Source organism: Rhinolophus hipposideros (genome assembly GCF_964194185.1).
Source record: "Rhinolophus hipposideros genome assembly, chromosome: X".
Taxonomy (NCBI): Eukaryota; Metazoa; Chordata; class Mammalia; order Chiroptera; family Rhinolophidae; genus Rhinolophus; species Rhinolophus hipposideros.
Window position 1 is genome coordinate 106,190,953 of NC_138046.1, and position 18,132 is coordinate 106,209,084.

At 38.6% G+C, this 18,132-nt stretch overlaps 1 protein-coding gene across 2 annotated transcripts in view; it reads right to left on the reverse strand.

Moving 5' to 3' along the window:
* IL1RAPL1 (interleukin 1 receptor accessory protein like 1) overlaps positions 1-18,132 on the reverse strand; it is a 1,302,015-nt gene that overhangs the window by 1,262,477 nt on the left and 21,406 nt on the right. Inside the window, exon 1 of one of the 2 annotated variants that reach the window (XM_081041669.1) lies at positions 7,716-7,796. The exons of the other annotated variant lie outside the window; for it this stretch is intronic. The gene's annotated coding sequence lies outside the window, so the exon portion shown is untranslated. Of the gene's footprint in view, positions 1-7,715; positions 7,797-18,132 lie in introns of those variants that run through there. 2 annotated transcript variants of the gene reach the window in all.

Genomic DNA, 18,132 nt, shown 5'->3' on the forward strand with positions numbered 1-18,132 from the left:
TAGATCCACAAGCCAAGAAATGAGAAGAGTCGACCAAGGTATGAACAACAGGGTGCTTAAAAAAAGGTATAGTGTAAAGTGAATGATCATCATTGATCAGGGACTCTCAGAACAAAAGGCTAAATAAGGTCTGAATGACAATTGTGCATGGTTTCAGGTAGTATATAAATGGCTCCTCCACACTTCAAAGTGTTATGCTAGAGACCTCTGGCCTTCAGAATAGGCAGCCCCAGGTATCCTTCCCAAGGGAAAGAAATTGCACACCAGTGACACCAGATAAGGGAGACAGTTAAGTCTGACACCTTTTACAGTAGAACTATTTTGAGCTTCCCCGTTGCAGGCTGCCTAAGAAAGTCAGGAGATGGTTCTGGAGTTAAGGAAGAAATTAGCTTCTGAAAGGATTATAAACCCTGTTTGTATTAAGTACATAACAGTGGCAAAGATGGCTGGAAAGAAAGGCTTTAGCTGTATCTTGAACATTCATTAAAAGAAACAGGGAAAGTTGGAGAAGATTCGACAACATATCACATCTGTTAAATCTGGGTGTTGAGATTTTTTAATTTTTCTATATTTTCTTTATGCTTAAAATAGTTTATAATAGTGTACGTATAATAAAAAAGAAACAAAATGGAGTGGAATAATCTATGTCGGTCCACAACTGAACTACCATGTTTCCCCGAAAATAAGACCTAGCTGGACAATCAGCTCTAATGTGTCTTTTGGAGCAAAAATTAATATAAGACCCAGTATTATAATATGTTATGTTAGATAAGAGACCCAGTATTATAATATGTTATGTTAGGTAAGAGCAGGTCTTATATTGATTTTTGCTCCAAAAGACGCATTAGAGCTGATTGTCCGGCTAGGTCTTATTTTCGGGGAAACACGGTAGCTGCCTCCTAGGAGCTGTTTAACGAGAATACGAAAAGAGACGTCTGTTTGAATAGCTAGGCCTATTTTTTGGCCTACTTCTGAATGCCAGGTTTCAATGAGATTTAGAAAAAGATCTTTATCTGGCAGGATAGTGAGTCTCCTAACAACTCTAACTCATATTGCCTATATCTTCTTTAATACAGATCTGTTTTCCATGGTATGGACACAAGAACAATAAACTGTAACAGCAATGGTAGAGCATAAATTATTGTCTGGGCATAATAAAGTTATTATGTATTTAAAAGCTAGAGAAATCATCCCAATTGCTCTACCTGATATGGTTGATTCCTTTATAATCAAAATGATAATGAGGATTGATTCCCTTATTATCATAAACTTGGTAGTATGACTAACTGGAATTTGAATGAACCCTCTTAATAAATGTATAAGAAAGCATCTATATAGATGCTTGGTGAAAAAACAGACATTCTGATTACTTCCTTTGTTTCTTAGTCTGCCGACATTTTACATATTAGTCACTTGGAAAATGACCGCATGCTTAATCTGGATATTTGGTCTCCTTGCCGCCTAAAGGACCTCTTCCTAGAATCACATCTCCTAGGTGCCAGCAATACACCTGGATCTCTGCTCACTTGGCTGTGTGGTATTGCTTAGCCAGAGCAGGAGAGATTCGAAAGCAGCGAAGAGCTGCCCTTCCCATGTGTTTGCTAAACACAAAAGGGCAGGTGAGGAGCATACAGTTCAGTGAGCAAGAAGCCTTCTGCCTTACAAATATGTCGTTTGAAGCATTGGAAGGAACAAGGGCCCAGTAGGTGGCTGATCTGCTGCCTCTCTACTCTGTGTGGGCCCTTAAATCCTTTCCTTTGAGCTCCCTAATATAGCTCTTCTAAGGGATAACTATTTAAATAGAAAGCTCCTACTGTTTGGCAAGTCAAAAAGCATCAGTTCACTGTTCTAACAGCTCTACAGCAGCTCTGAAAACACAGAGGAGATGGGTGAGCAGGAATCCCCAAAATAGTCTATTTGATCTACCAGAAGTCACTTAGTTACAGCGCTGCAATTGAGAAGGGAAAAGTCTTTCCTCTGGCCCCTCCTTTTCATCATTAATATCCTCAGATATCCAAGTAATAAGTTACCTTGTAGACACTCTGCTTCTTGTTCACCTGCAAGTAGGACTTCCCAGTGATCCCCTCCTATATTAGGGCATTTATTTATGTTCCAAATGAAATACTATGCAATGCTCCACAGCCAAGAGGAGGACCGTTACTTCATTCCTGGTGACATAATTATTCTAAAGATAGGTTGGAAAGTATGCAAGAATCAATCTTCAAAGACTGTCAGTATTTAAAAACTAAATACAAATGGTTGGGTTAGATTCATTGGGAACTAGAAAAGAAGAGTAAGGAATTAGGTGGAAATCAACATATACACAACAGCTAACCAAATAATAGAACAAGTATACAATTTAGTACTCTGTACTATGTTACAAATTGTAAATTCAGAGTTCAGCTAAGGGAGAGATTACTGAGGGGCAAATAGACAAAAGCTTCATGGAGCCGATGACAAGAGATTTGAGGTTTATGTGAGTACCAAGCAAGGGTTCAGTAAGGTGGGAATAAAATGGGTGGTAGGAAGAATAAGGCATAACCATCAAGCACAGAAGGTGGATAGGTGTGTGTGTGTGTGTGTGTGTGTGTGTGTGTGTGTGTGTGTGTTGGGTAGTTGTGGGGAATGGAAAATGAGGAATGAGGATGGATATCTGAGGGTCAGCATGACTCTGCCATAGTTGTCTAAGGGAGTTTGGGCTAAAAATACAATGGGTTTTCAACAAAAGTAATGCAGTAGTAAATAGGAGACATGTTTTGAGAGTATCTTCACCTCTTGAAAAATAAAATGGATAGTTGGAAAGAGTAGAAATTAAACATGCAATATCGTGTGTGGTTTAAAGCGTGATTTTTTTTCCCCTTTGTCTGAGTAGTAATGGAAGAAAAAAGTCAGAGAACCATTTTATCTCTGATTCTACAGTAAATATTCACAATTAACTGAAAAGTACTAAAGGAGAACAAAATTGAGGCTAGAGAAAAGGATGAGGAGCAAGTGACATGTACAGATATTAAAAATTTGACCCTATTATCTAAACTCTTCCTAAAATATACGAAACGTTCAAATGATTTTTTCCCCTTACACAGTTGAAGGGAAACAGCTTAAGCCTGTGTCTTTGTGGTGACAGGGCATCACAGCAAGAAATGAAAGAAGTACCAAATGTCCCCGGTGCTAGTTGACACTAAAGAATTTCTAAATGCAGCCTCAAAGGTGTTTTTTTCTTTTCTTTTCTTTTTTTCTTTCTTTTTTTTTTTTTGTACTGCTTGTTAACTTAAAGGATATGTAAAATCATTCCAGCAACTGGTAAACGACCCATGACAAAGAAATAGATATATATTCAGGACTTATTTGAACACAAGACTTTGCAATTGCTGTTCTGCTGTGTCATTTAGACACAGGGGCACCATCCCCCCAAGGCCAGGCTTTTCAAGTTTTGTGATAAAAGGTTTGAAGGAAAGAGTAAAAAGCTGTTCCTTAACAAATAACCCAATCTTCTTTTTTTTTCCCATTCTCCTTTCTACCAGCACAGTGCAATGTATGCAGATGATAAAGCCACACTTGAAACATCACAACTGTTTGAGAAAGTTGTAGACTTCTCAAAAGTCTCCACCTTGATGCTTTTCTGTCTTGCTGCAAGAAACACACTGAGTAACATCAATCAATTTACTGAAAATGGCTCTCAACCTAGTGCCAGACCATATGGAATACACTTGCAATAAATTCCTCAACTTTTGTAGCTGGTACAACACAATCTGTAACTTTATCCATACTTAACAATTCTCTCCTTGATCTGTACGAGGACAATGAATGAAAACATCATTTGACAAGGACGAAGGATACATTGACAGTGTAATGGCTCTGAGATTCTGACCTGACTAGTCCTGAAATGGTTATTTTTATGGCATGACCCATATAAGAAAACCCAGGGGATAAGTTTAGCATAAGGGCCACAACCCAAAAAGCAAAGATGTTTTATATATATACATGTAAGTATATACATATTCATCTCCCCCTAGGTAACTAATGAAGTTAGAGATGTGTTTATTTCTCAAATAGGAAAAGAATGAAAGCTGATCATTTGTCTAGTCTGACAATTTTTTCATGGAGTAAAAAAATCTATTTTATATCCCACTGTTTCCTACACATAAGTATTTAACTCTCAGTGCTAAGTTATAAACCCACTACACAGTAGATATTCGCTTGGGGATGATATTAACTCTTTATATATTAAAGTGATATGCTTTTCAAAATATGACTTAATTATTCTTTAAGAAACTGAGAGTCAAAGTCGAAAATTAAATGTGAAAAACTAAATTAACATCCAGTATAGTCTCAAATTTGATCTTCAACCACAAATGGAATTTTATCCCTTAAAAGTGTTTGCATTGTGATTGAGTTTTGTTGGTGATTTAATTCACAGAAAGCAACTGTGATTAGAATCAATTCGCCTGACTACACAATAGCATTTTACCTCCAAGTAGTGTTCACTGAAAACACACAAAAAATTTGTATGTTCTATAGTTCCTTTTATAAACTTTGTGATAAAGCTATAATCCATTTTTGCTGACAGGATTACTTTTCTGACTTATTAATAAAAAGTATAAATGAATTTTATGATCACATAGATAAAATTTTAGAGAGAAATATATACTGCTACTGTTGGATTCCATTTGTCTTTTTATTTTAAACAATCCAAAATCAAATCTTTGTAGTTTAAAGGAATAAATGTGTTATACATTTAATAACCAGGGAAGATATTTCATTTTTTTTATTTGGTGCAGTTTGGTATTGTTTGAACTTATGACTACAAACATGAATTTCTTAGGTAATAATAACTTCCAGTGTTTTTTTTTTAATCTGAAGAAAGGCCAGAACAGAATGGTTGATATACGTAAAATGTCAGGAAAATTATTTTTTTCCTAGATTATCAGAATAGTACATCCTCATTTCAGAATGCTAAAGATAGAAAAATATTTAATAAGACAATTTACCCTACCCATGATTATATTTTTATCTCTTTATTTTCTCAACATAGTTTAATATTCTTATACTACTTTTATAATTTAAAGATATATACTTAAATGTCTTAATTGGGGGGAAAACCATAATGGGAAGCAGCCCTGTCAAAAGAAAGCACATTATAGCAAGGGGGGATGTTATTTAGAGATCTGCTACCTTCCTTCCTTCCTAACTTTAGTAATATGAGTAAATAATATAAGTGCCTCATCTAAGATCATTAATTAATACTGATGCTGTGTTTTTTAATATACATCATCTATCTATGGACATGCATGTATTTATTGAACAGTTGAAATATAATAAATTCAAGAAATGTCGTGTGTGCTATTAAAAAACAAAACAAATAAATGTAAGAAGGATATAGCACGGCTCCTGTCCTAAAGATGTTCTTAGTCTGCTTAATGACATAATATTAATAACACAATGAGCAATAAGAAAACAAGGATTTAGCTGGCAGTTTTTCCTAGCACTGCAATACCAAAGCAGAGAACTGAGCGATAGAATTAAGCTATACTCGTAGGTGTCGAAGAAGACAATATAGAAAGGCTTTTGCCATAGAAGTAAATTTTAGGTCTAGGAAACAATGCAGTCTCCAAGATAGTATAATATAAAGGGACATGAAAGATTAACTCAGACCCTCCGAGGGACCATAGAATTAGAGATAAGAAAGGAAGGTGGACTATAATATGGAATGGCATGAGAGTGGTCAGAGTGGAAGGAAGAGGTTGAAACAATGCAAAGGGAGGCTGAACTTTTCCAGTTACAAAAAAGGCCAGGAAATAACCAAGAACATAATAGCTATGAAAAGGCAAATATTCATTCATTCACTCAGCAGTTATCACTAGCCCTGTATTAGGCACTGGGGAAGCAATGGAGAACAAGATGAAGTTCTAGCTCTCCTGAAACTTTGATTCTTTTTGGGAGAGAGAAAATGGATACACAATATCAAATGATAGGTGCTATGCAGAGAATTAAGATAGAGTGATGTTACAATGAGGGACCAGGTAGATACTTTGGTAGTTATGGAAGACTCCTCCAAGTAGGTGACATTTAAATCTGAGACCTTGTATTTCAAGGAACAGTCAATGTGAAGAGCAGGAAAGATGTTGAAAGAGAGGACCACCAGGACGAAGGCTCAAAAGCAGAAAGTGAATTGAGGGCCTGTCTGGCTGTAGCTTAGTGGGCAAAGGGGATAGTGATATGACCTGGGAGACATAGGCAGGGCCCAGGATAATTTCATGTAAAAGTAAAAGGTAAGTGAAGGTGATACCTTTTCAATTACATAGTGGTCTAAAGATATTCAGACTCTTTTAATGAAATTTAACTTTCGTTTTTCTTTCCCTCTGGACTAAATTGGAAAGAGGGAATGGAAATCTGTTCTCTCACCTACTTGGGAGTTTTGGAGGATTAAGTTCTGTCTGAACACACAGAAAAGAAGAATGAATTAGGCTTTGGGTTAAATGAGCCACCAAAGTCTATGGTTAAAGAAATAGAAGGAAGATTGGAAGGGGGAGGCAGAGTAGCTTAGAAAGCAAGAATTCCAATGGTCTTGAGACCCACAGTTATTCATGTCCAGACTCCTCATCATCCCCTCAGAGGAGAAAGGGATTGACTTTGAGGTGATGGACTTCAGGTGAGGCACAAAGTCTGGAAAACCAGAGATGTGGGCCTATTCCTTGGAAAGAAGTCACGACTCCAGAGAGGAAGGCTATGTGGTGACTATGATGGGGGTACAAGAGATTCTCCCAAGTGAGCTGGTAAGATGGAACGAACTCTATTTAAGAAAACATAGAAATGCAATATATTTCTTGCAGACCTTACTTTATGTACCTAGATTCATTTCAGCAAAAATACTTAAGCAAATTCAAGTTTATACGATTGTGTTGGCATATCCCAAAATTCAGTGGGATGTAACAAGACATTATGGAAAAAGAGTGCCCCATGGTCAAATATACCCAGGAATCACTGGATTAAAAACTCTTCAGTGTTGTTGTTTTTTTAACTGCGGGACTTCTCAGAGCCTTTAGTCATGCTTATGTCTATTATTAATATCCAAATAAGAGACACAGAATTCGGCATTTTCCAACTTTAATTGAGCAAAGAATCTTTTACTTTTTTTCCCTCAGACTATTTCATAGAACTAATTTTCCAAGAAAAATGCATTGGTATGTAAATGTACTAGACTGGATCATCAACTATAATGTGAAAAGAGACATGGACAGTGGAGACAAACACAATGCAAGTTAACTTGTAGAGTCCAGTAAGCACTGCATAAGGACATTTCAGGAATGCTAAACCTTGTTTAGCTCAATGTGATAGTCTTTATTGTAAATTATGCATAAGTCACGTGACAAGAAGCAAGGTTACATAATTAGAATTATGATATAAATATTATAGGCCACATTCAACTCTTAGTATTTATGTGACACACAGCTCAGTTAAACAAAACCAATCTCTACTCTGACCTCTTTAAAAGAAATGAGAGTTGACATTTTACATTGTGTTCTCTATTTACCACCACCATTTTTGCAGATTTGAAAATGTATGAAATAATATAAAGGATAAGAGAGCCATATGGTAAAGACTAATTAAATAACTTATATTGCATCTGTTAAAAATCAGATAAATAAAAGCTTTATCTTAGTAAGTAAAATTAACCATTGAGTCTCTGATGTGTAGCTCATGACCTACAAATGTACCTGCAAACTTCTTTGAGTAGATCCTGGAATCACATACCACCGGCCCTTCTCTGCCACTTTACCTCTTCTTGCTTTCCTGGGATTCCCTATGGGGAAAAGAAGGTGCAGCCAGCAGGGTTACATTCTTGCTGTGTCTGTAACTCCACGTACTGTAAGCACCCTCCCTTTTACTACCCACAAGATAATCTTAAACTATATCTTCAGAAACACGGGAAGCCCCTGCCCCTGTCATAGTCCACCCACGGAGCCATTCAGTGGCTCAATATGGATTCTGGCTTCTAAATACTCTGTTAATAAGTTAACTTTTCAATTTCAGAATATGAAACAGTTTCTAAAAATATTTTTTATAGACACAATGGAGTATTATGCAGCCATAAAGAAGAATGAAATCTTACCATTTGCAACAATATGGATGGACCGACCTAGAGAACATTTTGCCAAGTGAAATAAGTCAGAGAAAGACAACTACCATATGATCTCACTTATATGTGGAATCTAAAGAAAAGGATAAATAAATGAACTAATCAGAAACAGTCTCAGAGACATACAGGAAAAACTGAGGGTTGCTAGATGGGAGGGTGGGGTGGAAATAAAGGGGAAGGTGAGAGGATTAGAAAGCACAATCAGTAACCACAAGATTGCCACAGGGATACGAAAGTCAATTTGGGAAATGTAATCAGTAAAGTTGTAAAGATTTTGTAGGGTATCCGATGGACACTTGTCTCACTGGGGAGATCACCTCAGGGATGATGTAGATGCCTAAAAATATTTTTTAAGGATTTTATTGGGGAAGGGGAACAGGACTTTATTGGGGAACAGTGTGTACTTTCAGGACTTTTTTTCAAGTCAAGTTGTTGTCCTTTCAATTTTAGTTGTGGAGAGCACAGCTCAGCTCCAGGTCCAGTTTCCGTTGTTAGTTGCAGGGGGCACAGCCCACCATCCCTTGCGGGAGTCAAACTGGGAACCTGTGGTTGAGAGCCCACTGGCCCATGTGGGAATCAAACCGGCAGCCTTCGGAGTTAGCACAGAGCTCCAACCGCCTGAGCCACTGGGCCGGCCCCTAAAAATATTTTTTTAATTAAAGTGTATTGGGGTGACAGTGGTTAGGAAAGTTACATAGGTTTCAAGTGTACAATTCTGTAATACATCATCTGTATATCACATTGCATGTTCACCACCCAGAGTCAGTTCTCCTTCCATCACCATATATTTGACCCCCTTTACTCTCATCTACCACCTCCCTCCCCCCTTACCCTCTGGGAACTACTAAACTATTGTCTGTGTCTATGAGTTTTTGTTTCTTTATTTGTCTTGTTCCTTTTATAATTAAATTTCCCTGGTAATTTTGCTCAAAATGAAATTTGCTTTTGATCAAATATTCATTTGGTCCAGTCCAATCACAGTAAATGTTCTTACCCAGATCACCAGAAGGTGCAGTTAGACCAAAGCCATGCTGGAGGACTGCATAATGATCACTGTTATAAAGATAACTTCCCTGCACTATGCCTCCTAAGAGCTTTTTTTGTTAAAATATATAATTGCACTATAATAAATTAGAAATATAATAACTTTAGTCATCCATGCATTTTTTTGTGTATAGTAACTGACCTCAATATTTAATCTTCATTCTTTAACTATTCAAGATGAAGGTTGGGAAACAGTACTGTATGACTTCACTTCAGAATCATTGTGTATCACGGTAGCAGGGAATAATCAGATAGTTGTATGTTTCACGCCTTGAACAAGTAAGATGTAACTATCCTCAAAGATACTCACTTTCAAGTCTAAAGCATAAAGTCATGTTTGTAGAAACTATACCACTGAAATATTTCAAAGAGATAAGTCGAATCATACACAAGAAGAGACAGGTGTAGGGGGAAAAAAATCTATTCTTGGAGTATTAGCATGGAGTGCTCACCTATCCCTGTAGGTTCCAGAAAAATGGAGATGTCAAAGACATGGGAAGATGACATAAACCACTTTTCACTGTAACATCTTTTAAGTAGGCTCCCAAGTGGAGTGGATGGCTGAATGAGATGAAAAATGCTAGTGATACAAGCATGTGTAGAGAGAATTGATAAACATGAAGCTAAACTGCCTCCCCATTTTGAGAATTCTGTTACATTGCTATGCAAAATTTCAAGAGTGGAACAGAAAGATAATTTATCCACTGCCTCCTCGCCGTGCAAATTACTTGAATCTATTAACATGAAATTTCAAAATATGAGTTCATTTCTATAACTGTTCTAGACAAAGCACAGGAAATGCCCTGCCTATAGTCATTTATATCTCCGAAGCTCAATTTGATAATAAGAGCCCATATCTGGTCAAACTACAATTTAAAAATAAGTGATGCCACAGAAAGAGCTCTCTCAACAACTGCCATTTATCCACCGCTTTCTATGAGCAAGACTCTGCTGAGGTCCTTTAACTGAGCCAACTCTTTCAATTCTTACAGCAAGTCTTTGATGTCAATACTATTATTATCCTCATTTTAAAGATAAGGACATCTTGATAATATATGGCAGAGCTGAAATATTTCAAGAATAGAAATATTAAAATTATCATATATTCATTTATTCAGTAGAATTCAGAAAGCAACTATAGATAACAGCATGGTAAAATAGTAGGGATTTGTCATGACGGCACCTTGTCCAAAAGGAGTTTGTAACTAGTGTTAGGGGTGGCATGGGGTTGGGGAGTGGTAGTATGGGGCTTACCCCCAAATCCATATACCATCTTAGAAAAGCAGGCTACAGATGAATCAGTCCCTACAGCACCTGAGGATATTACCTTTTTGTCCAGTCACTTTTGTTTTTCCTTTTGCGTCACACTGTGGTAGTTTAAACGACTTTACACTGAAATCCATTCCAATTTAAGTTAGATACTTTTCTAAAGTGACAAAGAAGGACTTAGGAGAAATGCTCAACTACGAAGAGAAAAATGCCTTCACTACAAATAGAAAACCATGCAGCTTTTTCACGTAAAGTCTAGGTGATAACAAATCAGTCAGGTTGCTTTGATCTGTACAAAGATCTAGGAACAAATTATCAATTTGTTAACACCGAAAAAAACAAAAAATGGAGGTGATTACCAATAGAGCCTGTGAGAAGTCTAGCTTATCAGAAACTTCTAATTTCATTTTATGAAAAAATGATGGGCCTGATAGATGTCAGGAAAACCATAAATGTAATCTATCTGAAAGTTCACAGTGCTCCTAATATATTTCCATCTGATAGGAGGATCAAGCATCACAAGCTCCATACGTGAATCTGTCAGTTCCCCTGGGGGTGCTGCTTTCTCAAATAGTAAAAACAAGGGATGGGGGGAAGACATGCTCTCAGGAGTTCCACACTTCCATAAAGATTTAAATCAATAAAGGGCCATGATAACTATAACTTTAAACAGAATTATTGCTATTACTATGATTTTTTAAATTAAAATTTACTGGGGTGACAATGGTTAGTATCATTACATAGGTTTCAAGGGTACAACTCTGTGATATATCATCTCTATCTCACATTGTGTTCACCACCCAGAGTCAGTTCTCTTTCCATCATCATATATTGGATCTCCTTTACCCTCATCCACCACCCCTATATGATCATTAATTTAAGTACTTGAGATATTTTAAGTATAACCCAGCTTGAAGACCAGTGGAAGAAGGGACCTAGCTGGGGTCTCACAGTCAAATTTTCTGTCTTTAAGAGTTGATGTTTGTGTTACCATTTCTGCCTTTAATTGAGCAGATCTGAGTATAATTACTGGGTGTCATTACTACCTTTCTCATACTGTCAGTGTTTCAAACGTAGATGTCTCATACCTCAGAGAAATGGACACAGCAACAGATCGAAGTGGCCTGAATGAAGAGTTAAATCTGGAGGTGACCCCTACACATACAGTGTCTGACCTTCAAGCTTCCGTGGCCTTTGAGAAGGCTGGCTGAGCTGTTGGCTTCATAGGGAAACTCAGCAGGGCAAGGGCCTGTTGATGGCTTTTATCATTCTGTCGAGAACTTGGAGGCATGTTTATTATTTATAGGGCTGTTTCGAAAATGCGGTTATACTCATTTTTTATTAATTGACTTTAACCAATTAATGTACATGTTTATATGCACAATGGAGCTAAGGTATTTCCATTAAAGGACTACATCCTCATCCTTTGACAAGTGGTTTTTACAAAGGAAGTTAGGAAACTATGGTTAAAATATTGCTAATATCGAACACTCAACTAACCACTTACTGTTTACTGCACTGTACTAAGCCCTTTACACGTGCCATCTCTCTGAATCCTCCTATCACCCTTACGAGTAGTTTCACTCATTCTTGTAGGTAAGAAAACAGACAACAGAGTTTATATATGGCGCCCAGGTTCACAGAGCTGGGATGAAATCTCAAGCAGTGGCCTCCACCCTTAACTACAACTAGTTTAAGGAGGCCAATATTCCAAACATTAAAATTTCTATCTTACCTCAGATTTATTAGTATTTGTAATTTCTCACTAAGTAATTTATTAGTATGTTTAAACACTAACGCATACCACCATATGGGTTATACGTGGCCCATTATCACCAGCCTTTTACATTTCATCTTCTATTTGCCAGTATTATTATAGAACCCATTACACTGGATATGATTCCACCATTGAAACTCAGTAATTTTTAAAAATCTATATTCTAATCGGAAGTACAAAAAGTCATTAATGCCAACTAGCAGTCTTATAATGAAAGAGAATATGGTATCATTTTAATTTGTCTATTTGGAAAAGTCTCATCGACATTTAAATTGTGTAGTATTTTAATGAAATATCTGCTAAAAGTGGGAGTCATGTGTATGTGTATGTACTCTTAGCTGCAGGGAAAATAAAAACTATCACAGATGGAACAATGCAGTATTTGTACCACCAAATTTTCTATTTGGTCAAATTTCAGAGCATTTGTTTTGTGGAAATGTATTTGAAATGTATTTGATATTTCTTTAAGGTAAGTGCTTCATCCAAGAAAATGCAAACAAGCACAAAGGCTTAGAGTCTAACTCTGAGCCTACACCATATGGCTTTTTCTTTCCATTAACTTTCAATGTGATCTTTCAGGAGAAATTTGCTAATAGATGACCTCAGTGTCTCCCGCTGGTGAAGTCCTCTCTTCTCTATTTCTGTGATCAGAGGAAGAAGAAAAGGTAAGAATGACCAGGAGAAAGTACGAGGAGCATACGTTAGTAGCAGCTCAAAGTTTGGGAGTTAAAAAAAAATTCTGAGGACCTAACGCTTCTGTAAATGTTCTGTGCCAGCCTATATTTAACTTGTGTTGAAAAGCCCATGTTCTCTCAGAGTTAAAATTAATCTGTCTCCATGGTGAGTTCCAATAGAACTGTGGCTGGTTAGCTCAGCGAGTTAGAGTATGGTGATGATAAAATCAGAGAAGGTCAGAAAACTGCCGGTTGTCCCTTGATCAGAGGTGACTCCCTAACTCCATAGACCTCGGCGGAACTGGGCAAAATAAAGTGGATGGGTCAGCACAAGTCAGTCATCTGCCTTGGAGAAATAGCTCAGGTCTTCACCACACTAAAGGTACTTCAGTAGAGAGGTACTGTCCAAACGGAAAGAAAGTACATTCCATTCCACTGCTTTTCTAAGTGATTCCCAAGGACCACCTTCATCTAAATTTCCACAGATGCTTTCTAAATGCATGTTCCCAGGCCGTGCACAGACCTTCAGAATCAGGTCCCTCATTTGGTCAAGGAATCGACATTAGAAAGCTCACCAGGTGATTACTGTTTTCACCAAGATTTGAAGACCACTAGTCTAGTATACCCCCATTTCCCACTGGTAAAATAGAGTTTCTGAATGTATATTTAGTGCCACATTGCTGATTATCGAAATCGGGTATAGAAGACAAGCAACACAGAGCCCAAAGTCATGAAGATTATTTTCTAATTCTAGCTCAGACACTAATTAACTATGTCATTTTATTTAAGTCTAACCTTAAAATAAAAGCAACTTAAGCCATTTTCTAGACTGAGCACTGGTTCTCCCCTTACAGCTGGTTCTTCTTTCCCTTCTCTCCCAAATCTCACTCTGACACATCTTAAGCCTATAACAAATTCCTATTATTAACAGTGATACCCTCCAGACACTTAAGAATCATAGATCTACACTAGAATGGCCCCCGATCTTCCAAACTGACAGGTAGGTGGAAATCCTAAGAGATGAAGAGCGGTGCCCAAAGTGGTTTTGGTAGTATTGGTATTGAAACAAGCATTCAGGTTTCCTGGTTCCGATTTTAACTAATATATGATTTAATTTCTCACACTCACTCACTGAAAAGAAAATGTCTATACTGACCATAGAGATGGCTGTGAAGACAAAATGACATAGTATGTATTTTCAGAGGTAAAAAATACCATCTTTCCTGGCCATCCCCCACTAGTGCTTAAAGCTTTTGCGTCTCTATGACTTGGCTCATGAAGTTTTCTCTCCTTGGAATACCTCCCTTCGCCATTTGTACACAACAAAATCATCAAAGCCTAATCTTTGGGTTCTGCACACCCCATTTTAATGTGGAGAGGGGGAGTTTCTCCCACGCCAGCAAGCAATTCTTGGACACCAGCTGGGTGTCCTACAACCCAAATTAATTCTGACACTGTCTATCTGGAGATAGTGTCAGATCCTACAGGTCAAGGGCTCAGTCTTACAAGACTGTCCCCTCACTTCCGACGTCAATCACAAGCCCAGGTTGTCTATCACCTGTGCTTCTGACCCACAAGCCATAGATTTGTGGTTGCCACAACCCCCTCCTTGGGTTCTTTAATTTGCTAGAGCATCTCGCAGAAATCAAAAACACATTTTACTTACTAGATCACCGGTGTGTTATAAAAGGATATAATTCAGGAACATCCAGATGGAAGAGACGCGTAGGGTAAGGTGTGGGGAAGGAGTGAGGAGCTTTCATGCCCCCTCCAGGTGCCCCACTCTCCCCATATCTCCACATGTTCACCACCCTGAAGTTCTCCAAACCCCATCCTTTTGGGTTTTTATGGAGGTTTCACTACTCAGACAGGAATCATGAAATCATTGGCCACTGGAAATTAATTCAACCTTCAGGCCCTCTTCCTTCCCTGGAGTTTAGGGAGTAGAACAGAAAATTCCAACTGTCCAATCCTGTGGTTGGCTCCCATGGCAACCAACCCCTAGGCTTAGGTGCTTTCTAAAAGTAGCCTCATTAACATAACAAAAGACCTTTATGACTCTTATCACTTAAGGAAATCCCAAGGGTTTTTTGAAGCTCTGTGCCAGAAACTGGAGGAAGACCACATATATGTACATTTCTTATTGATAAAGAACAAAATTCGGCTGAGTAAACCTGAAGATCTACTTGGCTTAATTAAGCAATTCAGGAATAGGGCTGCATCCCAAGTAATAACTGGATGGGCGCTCCCAGAGGTTGTAGGAAATATTTTTTTTTTTTTTTTTTTTGGTATGATGCGTGGGGCAAGGCAGTTATTAACAAGAGAAAAGAATTAGTTTTAGAACAGGGCATCATCTTTTGGGGAGAAGGGACCATCAAAGGTTTTTATCATGCAGATTACATCTTCTTGCTGTGGGGGATGGAGAGGGCCAAGGTGTCAGATTACCTTGCTGATGGTTGGCCACAAAATTCCAGACTGGTTGGTTAAGATTATATTTCTAGTAAAGGTTGAAATAGCAATTAGGTCAGCTATTAAATCTAGGTTTGGTATCATGGGCTTTATAGCACAAGTGATGCAATTTGGTGCCTATGGTTTTCTCATTAACATTATAAATCATAATATCCCACCTAACTAAAACACTTTCCTAATATTCCCCTTGACCAGTTTCCAATTTAAGTGAGACTCCTTAGAAGTATCTCTGTTTGACCCAAGCGGAGAGACCCCTGCCCTGTCCCTCCCTGTGGAGGGTCCAACTCTGGTGCTGTTCCTGCAAAGCCATTGCGCATGGACGAGGAATCTAGGGAACCAAGGAAGTGCACATACCCAAAGACCTTGTCTCCCACCTTCCAGACCATATCTGGTACCCCCAAAGTTAGAATGTCCTGCCCAGCAGGTTCTGAGCCCACTACTAGGGCCTCTTCTTTAGGTTAACATCCTGAAGACAGACCCCATGGTGCTTGTGTTTGCACCCCCTATTCTTGAAAGAAGGCCAAGGTGCAGGTGTTTGTGAGGCAAGGGTGTAAGGGGAGGGTAGACGGAACTTGAATATGAATGGAATGTATAGGAAGCTTATCAAAGTGCAGGAGAGTCAGGAGCAGGTATAGCAGAGTGGTGGGCCACAGTTGGAGGCCTTTTGTTCTCTTGCCCTAACGCCACAAATATTAGTACACTTTAAACTTACACAACGTTAGGTGTCCATTATATCTCAATAAGGCAGAACGGGGAAAAAAGAAGTGCGCCTACTTCTTAGACTGTAAGAGGTCAGCCGACTTTTTCTTACAGTGATAGATTTTAGGTACTGCAAGCCATACAATCTCCGTTACAATGCTTCAGCTCTGCAGTTATACCACGAAAGCAGCCACAGATAATATGAATGAGCATAGCTATGTTCCAGTAAAACTTTACAAAGACAGGAGGTGGGCTGGATTTAGGCCCTGGGCAGTTTGCTGACCTCCACATGATCTGTGTTTTACTTCTCTGGCCCTTAGCGCATTCTATCTCATGTTCTACAGTTATCTGTTCCCCTCTGTCATCTCTACTTTGAGAAGTTTGGCTGTATGGCCAAATTTAGTGGCTTTCTAAAGAGCATAAACATGTTCACACAGAAACAGAATTAAAACTCTGGGATGCCCTTTGTGATTTGACAAGCAGCATACGACTGGTGCTAGTACAGCATTTAGCCCAAGGCCACATTTCATGTTTAAAGCAGGATTAGGAAGTTCTGCTATCCATGGAAGTGGCATGTGACTGTCACTTGTAACTCTACTAACCATGCTGTAAATTTGTGTCACGATTTAGCCTTAAAAATATAATACATTCTCCTTATGTTAGTGTCTTAGCAACCTTTTGATTAATAAGCAATGTGTGTATTTTTGTAAATATAAAGACAAATGAAACACCCTTGCTCTCAAAAAGCTGACCCTTGAATAGACCAAATTTAAACTCCTTCAGGGAAGAGACCGTGTTTTGTGCTTCTTTGTATGTATATAGCAGGAGCTCAATAAATGATAGCTCTGCTATTGTTCTCTTAGAGAGTTAGGTGAAAGAGACCTGGTGGAAATTCACCGGCCCGAAGCTCTTGGCAACTGAATTTCACTTCTTCTGCAGCCAAGAGGTTCAAACCTTAAGAGAGAGAGATTTACCCTTTTAATGTATGAAATCATTTTCATAAAGATTTGGTGGGGTAGCCAACCTCTTCTCCTTTTCATCAAGAGCTTAAAGAAACCTGTGCGAGGGTGAACACTCAGGGATGCGTCCACAGTCAGTACCAATCAGCACTGACATGAAGTGGTGATGGGGAAACTGATTTCTCTTGTGTTAGGGCATGCTCTTGTCATCTTCTGGCTTTGTAGAGGCACCCGAGATCTACAGCGCATGCCCAAAAGCCAGCACTGCTTTCTGATGAACTCACTCCTCCCTCTCTATCCTTGCTGATCAATGTGAAGTCCACAGAGCAACAATGTCAACATCATGGTTTCATCTCGGACTTTGTTAGACAGGCAGGATCTTGGATCTATCCCAGATCTACTGAATCAAAATCCCCCGGGTAATCTGTAAGCAACACAAGTTTGAGAAGCATTGACCTACCTATAGCCCTGACTATATACCATTCGGTCCTTTATCCCTGAGCAGAGTAAAGCAACACATGCAACAAGGGTACAGTAGTTTCCACTAACATCAGCTCCTTGTTAAAACAGCAATTAAGGTCAACTATACTGGTGTTCTTTCATCTAGAACTACAAATAACGAAATAATGCCTACTGCTACCAGTGCTCTTTTCATGTATAATCTCCTCCTTTACTAGAAAGCACTGACAAAGTCAATTCTGCATGGATTTCCTTCCATGGCTTAGACCTTATTGGCACTGGAATGCATTCACCTTCACTGCTGGCTGTGGCAGCATGCCCAGGTTCACCACTCAAATGCCTACTGTAATACAGGGTCACCAGCAACAAGATGCTGGCAACTGGCCAGTCTCCTAGCCTTTCTTGTCACAGAGTTACTTGGATGGGCAAGGGCCACAAGGGGAATGGGTAACAACGGGATGTCCCAGCAGCCCGCTGTACAGCAGCTGAAAGAATGAAGTCAAGTAGGGAAAAAAAGTAAAACCCAGACACAGCGAAAAACAATTTTGAACACTGTAATCAAGCCAAGTACTGTTGGGAAAAATCCTATCAGTGAGGAGTGTACAACCAAGAATGTGTTGGCAGACCATAAAACTGACTGGAAGA